Genomic DNA, 10,450 nt, shown 5'->3' on the forward strand with positions numbered 1-10,450 from the left:
AAGTCATCTTTAACCTGGACGGCCTGTTCCAGGATGGTTATACAAACAATCCACCCAATCTGGGTCCTTGAGATTTGGTGGGCCCTTGGTGACGAGGCCAGGGCTATTCGGCCAATAACAAGAATGTTGTTATCGTTATGTAACCGTGCACTTCGGGTTTTTCTGTATGTAACCATTATATGATTATGATTATATTATATGATTCTTAGGTCAAGGAAGTTGTATAATTACTCTAATCTAAATGTTGTTAGGTCTAGTCTCCTGTTTTTGTTATTGGTAAAATACTTTGATTGTTATTGTAGTCCCAGATGTTGTTTTTACTCATACGTGATGGAATGATCAACAACTCTGTAAATTGTTTTGATTCATGGCAATAAGAGGCGTACGAAAACGTCTATTCGAGGAGACATTCGGAAGTTGTAAGGAGACACTTGGTGTAACTCTCCCCTTCGGAGGTATTACCTATTGTTATCCATTTCTATTTAATTAAATGTCAATAATTGAATAAGATGTCTGCCTGCAGTTATTGATAATTACGGACGAAGGTAATTATTAATGAACCTAACAATATATATATATATATATATATATATATATATATATATATATATATATATATATATATATATATATATATATATATATATATATATATATATATATATATATATATATATATATATATATATATATATATATATATATATATAGATAGATAGATATATATAGATAGATATAGATATATATATAGATATAGAAAAAAAAAATAATAAAAAATTGGGAATTAAATTCAAATTAAGCATTTTTGAAGGGAATCCCTATATATATATATATATATATATATATATATATATATATATATATATATATATATATATATATATATATATATATATATATATATATATATATATATATATATATATATATATATATATATATATATATATATATATATATATATATATATATATATATATATATATATGTATGTATGTATATATAATTATATATATTATTCTTAAAATTGCTACTTTTTTTAAATATGCCTTGTACAATCCCAACTACTTGATATAAAGCATTCAATCACATTGTAAAGGGCTCACTAATTCACAATGTATATATATATATATATATATTGGATATTATAAATTTAGATATTAATGCTCTGACATTGTCAATGCAATGACGTACTCTCTCATGATTATAATTTTGAGAGCGAGGGTGTACCTGGTTTATCACTTTCAACAGTAATCTCTCTCTCTCTCACGGTTATAATTTTGAGAGCGAGCGATTCCGGCGATGAATTGTGCGTTCGCTAATCTGTCGACGACCTGTCTGTCGACCAAACGTCCGTTCGACGAAACGTCCGGATACAAGTGTCCTTCGATGGAACGTCCGGGTACCAGAGCGTTCACCACGAGCTATGGATACAACATGAGTGGAAATTTTCTTGCGAAAGGGACAAACAGAGAAGAGTCCACCCCCATGACTCACAAGACCTAACGCAGCTGGTGGATGGAGTTCTGAGCCGAGTGCGAAACACTTGGTGATAAAATCAGGGCCACAAAACAGGTACCAGGTGAAGTTCACAAATTCAGAGCAAAAACAGCCAAGCGCAGGAGTCAATTCTCTGACCCAAGCCATGGCCTCATTGGTGAATCAAGGGTCATCAGAAGTATGCTACCAACAAGGACGTGGAAGAGGAAGAGGAAGACCCGTCCCACCAAGAAAACAAGTGTTACAACTGTGGAAAGAGACGACACTTTGCTCGAGACTGCAAATGACCCATGGGGAACAAGAGACCCCCACCGTTCAATCTTGAACATCAAGAATGACGCCAGAGGGAAGAGAACCGGAAGCCTGACACGTAGCAGGAAACTGATGAGGAGGACGAAGAAACCCCCTGCTCGCCAACAGAAGTGTTAGACTTAACTTAAATAATGTACACCCTCTGGGAAAAAGACAGCAAACCATACTACACCTTAGTGGTGGGACAAAGACAAACCAATAAAATACTTGTGTGACACAGGAGCAGATAATTCAGTCATCAAAGACAAAGTGCCAGGATTGGTACCAGGAAGAGAAAGGATTACTGTGATAGGAGCAGAAGTACACATGGAACTATTGAAGAAGTCAAGGAAAATAAAAATAACAGATGAAAATGGACTAAACCACAAAGCAAAGTTCTTCCTGAATAGGCATGTCATGTGAACCTCTTGGGAAGAGACCTACTCCGTAAACTAGGAATCAGCCTTATCCGCAAAGATGTTGGCCTGAAACCAGTACACAGGTTGGAGGAAACGGAGATCTAAGTAGTCGAAGGTCAAGAGGAACCTCATACGTTCTACCCCATAGACTTAGCAACACAAAGGCCCTCATCTGTAGTCCGACAGTTAAAAACCAAAGTCGAAGATGTAGATGGTCAAGCACAATGCCAATGGCCACTACACATAACCATGAAGCTTGGGAAAGCCAGAACAGGATTTGTTAAACAGTTTGAGCGACTAGGAACCCAACCAGTTCGATTGGCGTACCTGTACACCATGGAGGGAGATGCGGCCACCTCAGTGGACTTGCCACCTCAAGCAGAAAAACTGCTACAATTTGGGATTACACCCCCACGTGTCCATAAAGACAAAACCATCGTCGTCGACGATCAATTATCAATCGTTATCAATTGTTATCAATTGTTATCAATTGTTATCAATTGTTATCAATTGTTATCAATTGTTATCAATTGTTATCAATTGTTATCAATTGTTATCAATTGTTATCAATTTTTATCAATCGTTATCAATTGTTATCAATCGTTATAAATCGTTATAAATCGTTATAAATCGTTATCAATCGATATCAATCGTTATCAATCGTTATCAATCGTTATCAATCGTTATCAATCGTTATCACTCGTTATCAATCGTTATCAATCGGTATGAATTGTTATTAATCGTTATCAATCGTTATCAATCGTTATCAATCGTTATCAATCGTTATCAATTGTTATCAATTGTTATCAATTGTTATCAATTGTTATCAATTATTATTAATTATTATCAATTGTGGATCTTTTCAACAGGTATATAAACATGAAAAAGAAGAATTTGAATCAGATTTGATGCTTATTTTAATTATTCGACCGGATGTTGTTGATAGGCAGGATTCTGTAAGTGTCCGCGCCCGTCTGCGTGTCGTAAAATTCATGATTGGCTGGTCACTAGATGAAAAAAATGTCGCGAGATTGTCCGCACCCCCTGCTGCGTCACTACGGTATCGCATCGACGATCAACAGAACTCTTATATTGCTATGATTCTGTAAGTGTCTGCGCCCGTCTGCACGTCGTAAAATTCATGATTGGCTGGTCACTAGATGACGTCACTAGATGACAAATGTCGCGAAATTGTCCGCACCCCCTGCTGCGTCACTACCGTATCGCATCGACGATCAACAGAACTCTTACATTGTTAGGATTCTGTAAGTGTCTGCGCCCGTCTGCGTGTCGTAAAATTTTTGATTGGCTGGTCACTAGATGATGTCACTAGATGACAAATGTCGCGAGATTGTTCCCACCCCCTGCTGCGTCACTACGGTATCGCATCGACAATCAACAGAACTCCTACATTGCTAGGATTCTGTAAGTATCTGCGCCTGTCTGCACGTCGTAAAATTCATGAATGGTTCTTTAAATTGCTTCATTTTTAGTGGTTTATGGTTCCTTTTAGGAATTTGAAATTTGGAATCTTGCTCAATCAGGGAGTACAAAAATATATTTTTAGTACTGCAGATTTTTAAAAAAAATAGTTTCAAAAATATTTGTCCACGTAATTATACACGATTTTCCCACAAAAAAGAACACGATGAAAATAGTCACAAAAATAAAATAAAAAACCTGATCTCCGGTCGATTATGCTTACTATGTTACCTTTATTCATGTATTTATTTATTTTTTGTGCTCCTGGTCCTTCATATGGGGTTAATATGTTTGTATGTGTTTTACCCACGATTTTCCACGGGGTAGCAGTATTTCGCCTTTGAAAGACGGGTGAAATAATCAGACAGGTCCTTTGTTGTATTTCAAACCAACTTTAGTTATATCAAAGCAATTCACACAAAACATAATATACAATAACACTCAAATATATACATAGTAACATATTAACAACCCGTTATAATCCAAACAATGTACTTGTTGCTAAAACGATTATAACTTATGAGTATAGAAACTTGTTACCTTTTGTTCCGGCCGTCATATTTTGCATACTTATTATGCTACCCTTATAACGGCGGCCGAAAGTAGCCTGCTGTAAACAATGCACCCGAGACTCGCACATTCACGCACACACATAAAAAAAATAAACAACCAGCGGCCGAAGGTAGCTCGCTTTAAACAATACCCGAGACTCGCACATTTACGCGCACACATGAAAAAGTAAATAACCAGCGGCCGAAGGTAGCTTGCTGTAAACAATACCCGAGACTCGCACATTTACGCGCACACATAAAAAAAAAGTAAACAAGCATCACTAAGCATTACGTTCTTTCTCACATGCTACTTATTGCCTCTTGCACATCTCACACTCAATCGATATTCAAAACAAAGCAACATACCTTTAAAAGACGGGTGAAATAATCAGACAGGTCCTTTGTTGTATTTCAAACCAACTTAGAGAAATGTCTGAATAGCCCGTTATTATACTATACCAAGGTCTATGACCATTGGGTAATCACTGCGTGACTTGCGCGTGCCCATTACGTCATCGCCGCGTGTTTAACGCATGCTAAGCGGCATGAGTCCCTTTTTAACTTAACACCTGCACTCATGTATAACATCACCTACTTCACCCTGTCACACTCTCCCCCACAAAAACAAATGTTGTCCTGACATTAATATGCTCCCAAACATTTCCACTTTGGTGAGCCGATGCTCATTAAAGTCCAGGCGGCACGGGCCACAGTTCAAATATAATCCACAACTCGTACGGTCCACGTTTTACTGGATGGTACAGTAATCACAGTCCATAACAGTCCATAACAGTCCATAACAGTCCATGACAGTCCATGACCGCATCATGCACGTCGTCCTTGTAGGTTCAAGCTTGTTGGAGTCCAAACAAAAAAGGTGGCTGCAGGTAATATGGATGCAGGTGTACTAACCAAGGGGCCACTCCTGGTGCAGGGTAAACAGTTAGCCGCTCCTGCGGTGACTGTGTACTATAACAGGAGGGGATTCCAAGATGGTCATAGGTCGTACGTCGTGGTGGGTGTCTCTCCCTTCTCGGCCGTTCAACAGTCAGCGCCTCAGGTTCCGTCACGGCGGTTGGCGGGGAAGTCTCTGATAACTGCTCATCACTAGGACCTTCAAGAGGAGGGTTTGCTCCCTCACCAGGCAAGTCCTCCAGCTGATGGTCCTCTTCTACTTGTACTGGTCCGGAAGCAGGGCCCCTCACTTCGTGTGTCTGGTCCACAGGCAGTGGCCTGTGCTCCGGCTCCATCTCTTGGGTACCTCTCTCATTTAGCTGGCGTAGCTCATAGTGGAAGTCATCTTCGTCATCGCTTTCTTTGTCTGACTCCTGATGAGATGCCGGCTGCTGTTTCTTTCTCGGCGTGCTCGTGCCGATTTTCCCTTCTTCTGGTGTTATCTCAACGGGCAAATGGTCACAAGACATTAGTAGATTTCTGTGCAGAACTCTGGAACGATCTTTACCTCTTTCTGGCCTAACTTCATAAATTGCTAGGTCAGATCCCATTTGCTTCACCACTGTGTGAACTGTATCTTCCCAGAAGTCACGGAGTTTCCCAGGTCCTCCTCTTGGTGTCAGGTTTTCCATCAGGATGCGCTCTCCTGGTTGTAGCACAGAACTCCTCACTTTAGTGTCATAGTGCTTTTTACCTTTTTCTGCCGCTTTCCGTGCGTTCTCGGTGGCAATGGTGTACGCCTCCTTCATCCCTCGTCTCAATTTCTCCACATAGTCCTGCTGTCCATCTGCATCGGACCTGTTGCACAGTCCAAAGAGCATGTCCACTGGAAGCCTCGGCGACCTCCCGAACAGTAGATAGAATGGTGAATAACCTGTCACATCACAACGGGCACAGTTGTAAACATGCACAAGTTTATTCGAAGGCTCCTTCCAATTCGATTTCTGTATCTCCGTCGGTTCTGGTTCAGTTTCATTTGTCCTGTTGCCAGCGGATTCAAGATTTGAAGAGGAGCTCATTTCTTTTGCGTTCAGAGGTTTAGCTTGTACGTTTCTTGATGTCCGAATGTCTGGTTTTGGTTTGACCTCTGGGAATCTACTCGTCTTGGTCTGTTGAGTAGGAATTGATTCACTAGATTTTTGACATTCAAGGGGAGACTTGTCAGTATCTCTACCATATTGGGTCAAAGCTCTTGTTGATTCTATCTTTAACCTCTCATTCGCCTGTTCTTGTTCCCTTTCTTTCAAGAATGTAACTTTTTCCAGCTTCAGTAATTCAAGCTCCTCTTTCAGTACTTCCTCCCTCTGGAGAGATGCCATATTCTCTCTTTCTGTTGCTTGCTTGGTCTGAAAAAGTTTCTCCTTCTCCGCAACAAGCATGTCTACCTGTTTCTCCAGAGCCTTTTGCTCTTCTTGTAGTATTCTAATCTCATCAGTTTTCTGCTGCTCGGCTTGTTCAAACTGAAGTTCAAGATGGTCAATCTTTTTCTGAAAGGCTTCTCTCTGTTGCGATATGTCCTCTTCCAGTCTTTTGATGATGTGATCTTTAGATTGAACGATTTCATCAGTATGCAAGTTTTCTAGCACCAAGAGTTTTTTCTGTTCGGCTATTTCCTCTTCATAAGATAAAAGTTTCAATTCTTTTGCCTCCACATCTGTTGCTGCCTTTGCTAAACAGCCAACTGTTTTGTCAAGCTGGTTCTTCAATTCTATAATTTCGTACCGCTGATTTTCTCTCTCACCTTTGTAAATTTCTATAGCTTCATTTCTCGCAGAGAGCTGCTCCAACAAATCTCTTCTTTGCTTATCGCTCTCTTCATTATGCCTAGCTTGTTCTTGTTTCATGGCTTCAAGGTCCCTCTTGAGAATTTTTTCGCGCTCAAGAGAGGCCAAGTGTTCACTATTTATTGCCTGCTTAGCCCCAAAAAATCTATGCCACCCCAGTCTTCTGTCTTCATACAATATCCGTATCCCCTCTTTTAATTTTAACAACTCAGACATACCTTGGTCCTCGTCTTTGAGTTCGTTCCTTTCCAGGTGGTTATAGATGTGACACAACAATTTGAATTGTGATATGCGTTTCGGACTCCCTATGTTAAGGAAATCACATATTTCTAACAGGTCATTAACTGATAGCTTGAAAAACATTTCTTCTACTTCCAGGCGTAACTGCTCCCGTTCCATTTCCATTTTCTCAACACAGTAGGAGTTTGGTTTATGATGCAAAAGTGTGAGCACTGAACTGGCACGTTTTTACCGTCTCTCTGATGATCTCTACTGGCCTCAGATGACGGGTACTCTGCCAACTTCACGTCCCTTTTCACCACAACGCCTCTCCTCACTGTCTTGTTCCTGGATGTGGTTGGTTTTGCTGGCTCAGCATTCAGTAGTCAGGTTGTGAATACCGGTCATCTAAGCAGCAATCCCAGCGGTGCCTCCAAAAATGTTGTACCCGCGATTTTCCACGGGGTAGCAGTATTTCGCCTTTGAAAGACGGGTGAAATAATCAGACAGGTCCTTTGTTGTATTTCAAACCAACTTTAGTTATATCAAAGCAATTCACACAAAACATAATATACAATAACACTCAAATATATACATAGTAACATATTAACAACCCGTTATAATCCAAACAATGTACTTGTTGCTAAAACGATTATAACTTATGAGTATAGAAACTTGTTACCTTTTGTTCCGGCCGTCATATTTTGCATACTTATTATGCTACCCTTATAACGGCGGCCGAAAGTAGCCTGCTGTAAACAATGCACCCGAGACTCGCACATTCACGCACACACATAAAAAAAATAAACAACCAGCGGCCGAAGGTAGCTCGCTTTAAACAATACCCGAGACTCGCACATTTACGCGCACACATGAAAAAGTAAATAACCAGCGGCCGAAGGTAGCTTGCTGTAAACAATACCCGAGACTCGCACATTTACGCGCACACATAAAAAAAAAGTAAACAAGCATCGCTAAGCATTACGTTCTTTCTCACGTGCTACTTATTGCCTCTTGCACATCTCACACTCAATCGGTTTTCAAAACAAAGCAACATACCTTTAAAAGACGGGTGAAATAATCAGACAGGTCCTTTGTTGTATTTCAAACCAACTTAGAGAAATGTCTGAATAGCCCGTTATTATACTATACCAAGGTCTATGACCATTGGGTAATCACTGCGTGACTTGCGCGTGCCCATTACGTCATCGCCGCGTGTTTAACGCATGCTAAGCGGCATGAGTCCCTTTTTAACTTAACACCTGCACTCATGTATAACATCACCTACTTCACCCTGTCACATATGCAATTTGCAGGACTAGTGGAATGATAGTGACAAAAATGAAATGTATATAGACCCCCCTTTTGTTTAATAAAAGAGTTAAAATCACATGAAAATCAATAGTCCGCCCTTCTAGCCAGTCAAAGAATGAGAGGAGACCAATACAATCAGGAGTCCAGATCGATTCTATACCCAGATCCTCAAAATGTATTCTTAAAACTGGTCTACAAGCGAAAGCCATTCTTTAGATTTACTGTACTACTGTTCTTTGGAAAGCATATCTAACCTACAACCAATTATTAATTTTCTTCCTAGCAATTTACTATTTGGAAAAAAATCAAGCTCAACCTTTTTAAAAGAGAACCATTGCGTAGTGTACTGGTGATACATAGATATTGTGAAATATGAATTGTATTCTTATATTTAATCTTGCACCCTTTTACACTCAATGTATTAAAAGTTACTAGAATTGAATTTTATTTACACCTATTGGTTATAATATGCACTACACCTTTTGTACTCCACCTCCTTCATTTGTATTAACGCCTCCCATTTATTATGACTTGTCTCATCTCTATTAAAAACACAATTGAAGCAGATTTGAGGAGCCTGGAGAGTAGTCACACTCTCCGGTATCTGAATTATTGCATCCCCCGCCTCTGCAGACGCGGCCTTAAATTTCATTCTATCTGCCTCAGTCTGTGCTCCTGTGTTCGAGTTTATTTAAGTGTTGGTCAGTAGCCGCAACAGATTTATATATGGAAAATTCTAAATGTTTTGAATTCCATATAGGCTAAGCAACAATCAAAAATAGAATCAGTAACAGATGATTATTTTTTACTTATGTGATCAACAGCCTTGTGAGGTTTTTGTGTACTCCTTCTACTGACCTCCCTTCCTCTCTTCTACATTTTCTTTGTTACCGGAGTCCTGTCTCGAAAATGTATATTTAATAGAGGCTTTTACCATTAATTATACAGAAACACTAAGCTCTCCATTTGCCAAACAGATGGTATTTTTTACTTAAGGAGAGAAAGGGGACTGTTCCATAATTCAGATCTAATCCCTTCACCAGAGAACAAATAAATAAATGAATAAATAAATGAAGCAAAAGCCAAAACCACAAACATTTGGTCCACTACTCTTGTAAGCATGTGTACCACAACAGCAAACTCTTGCACAAACACGCACACACACACACACACACACACACACACACACACACACACACACACACACACACACACACACACACACACACCTTTGCAGTCTCCCTCTAAGTGCTGTCATAAAAATACGGGGCAGTTGATGTGTTTCATTTTTTATTTAACCTGCTTTTCAAAGGTATTTCAACGGAACACGTACATGCACAATAGCTCTGTTTTGACCCTTAGATTGAAGTTTTTAAAAGCGGAGATGTTTTTGTCTGAATGTGGGTGCTACTTGAGAAACGGTGTTGTTAACAACTCTTTATTGAAAAATTATAAAACATGAAAAAATATTAAATTGACAAATTGTTCAACCTGGAAAAAATAATCTTAGGACAGTCTGAACTGTTGAATCTTTAATTGTATTTCACTTATGTAAATGAACATTCAATGTCTTATAAGTAAACTCCCATGATCCCTTTTTCATTCATTCATTTTCAACACTGCTTATCTTTGTCAGGATCACACCATAAACTGGTTGCCACACAGAGACAGAAAAGGATTCACGCTCCGAATCAAACTGCTACAAGTGGGAGTGAACCCACGCAGCCTGCTCTTCATTCAGGTGAAAGAACCACTGTTCCATCGGATGGCGCTATGCTAACTTGTTACTTCAATTTCAGATCCAAGGGAAAAAAGTAGAATTCCTATCTAAGTGCTAAAATGTCTACAAACCTGTTAGTGCAATACGCAAATAAAGAAACCGACAGAAAAAATGCTTATATACAGAGTTATTGGGAATGTTTTAATAAATGTAATG

Source organism: Stigmatopora nigra, chromosome 5 (assembly GCF_051989575.1).
Source record: "Stigmatopora nigra isolate UIUO_SnigA chromosome 5, RoL_Snig_1.1, whole genome shotgun sequence".
Classification (NCBI taxonomy): Eukaryota; Metazoa; Chordata; class Actinopteri; order Syngnathiformes; family Syngnathidae; genus Stigmatopora; species Stigmatopora nigra.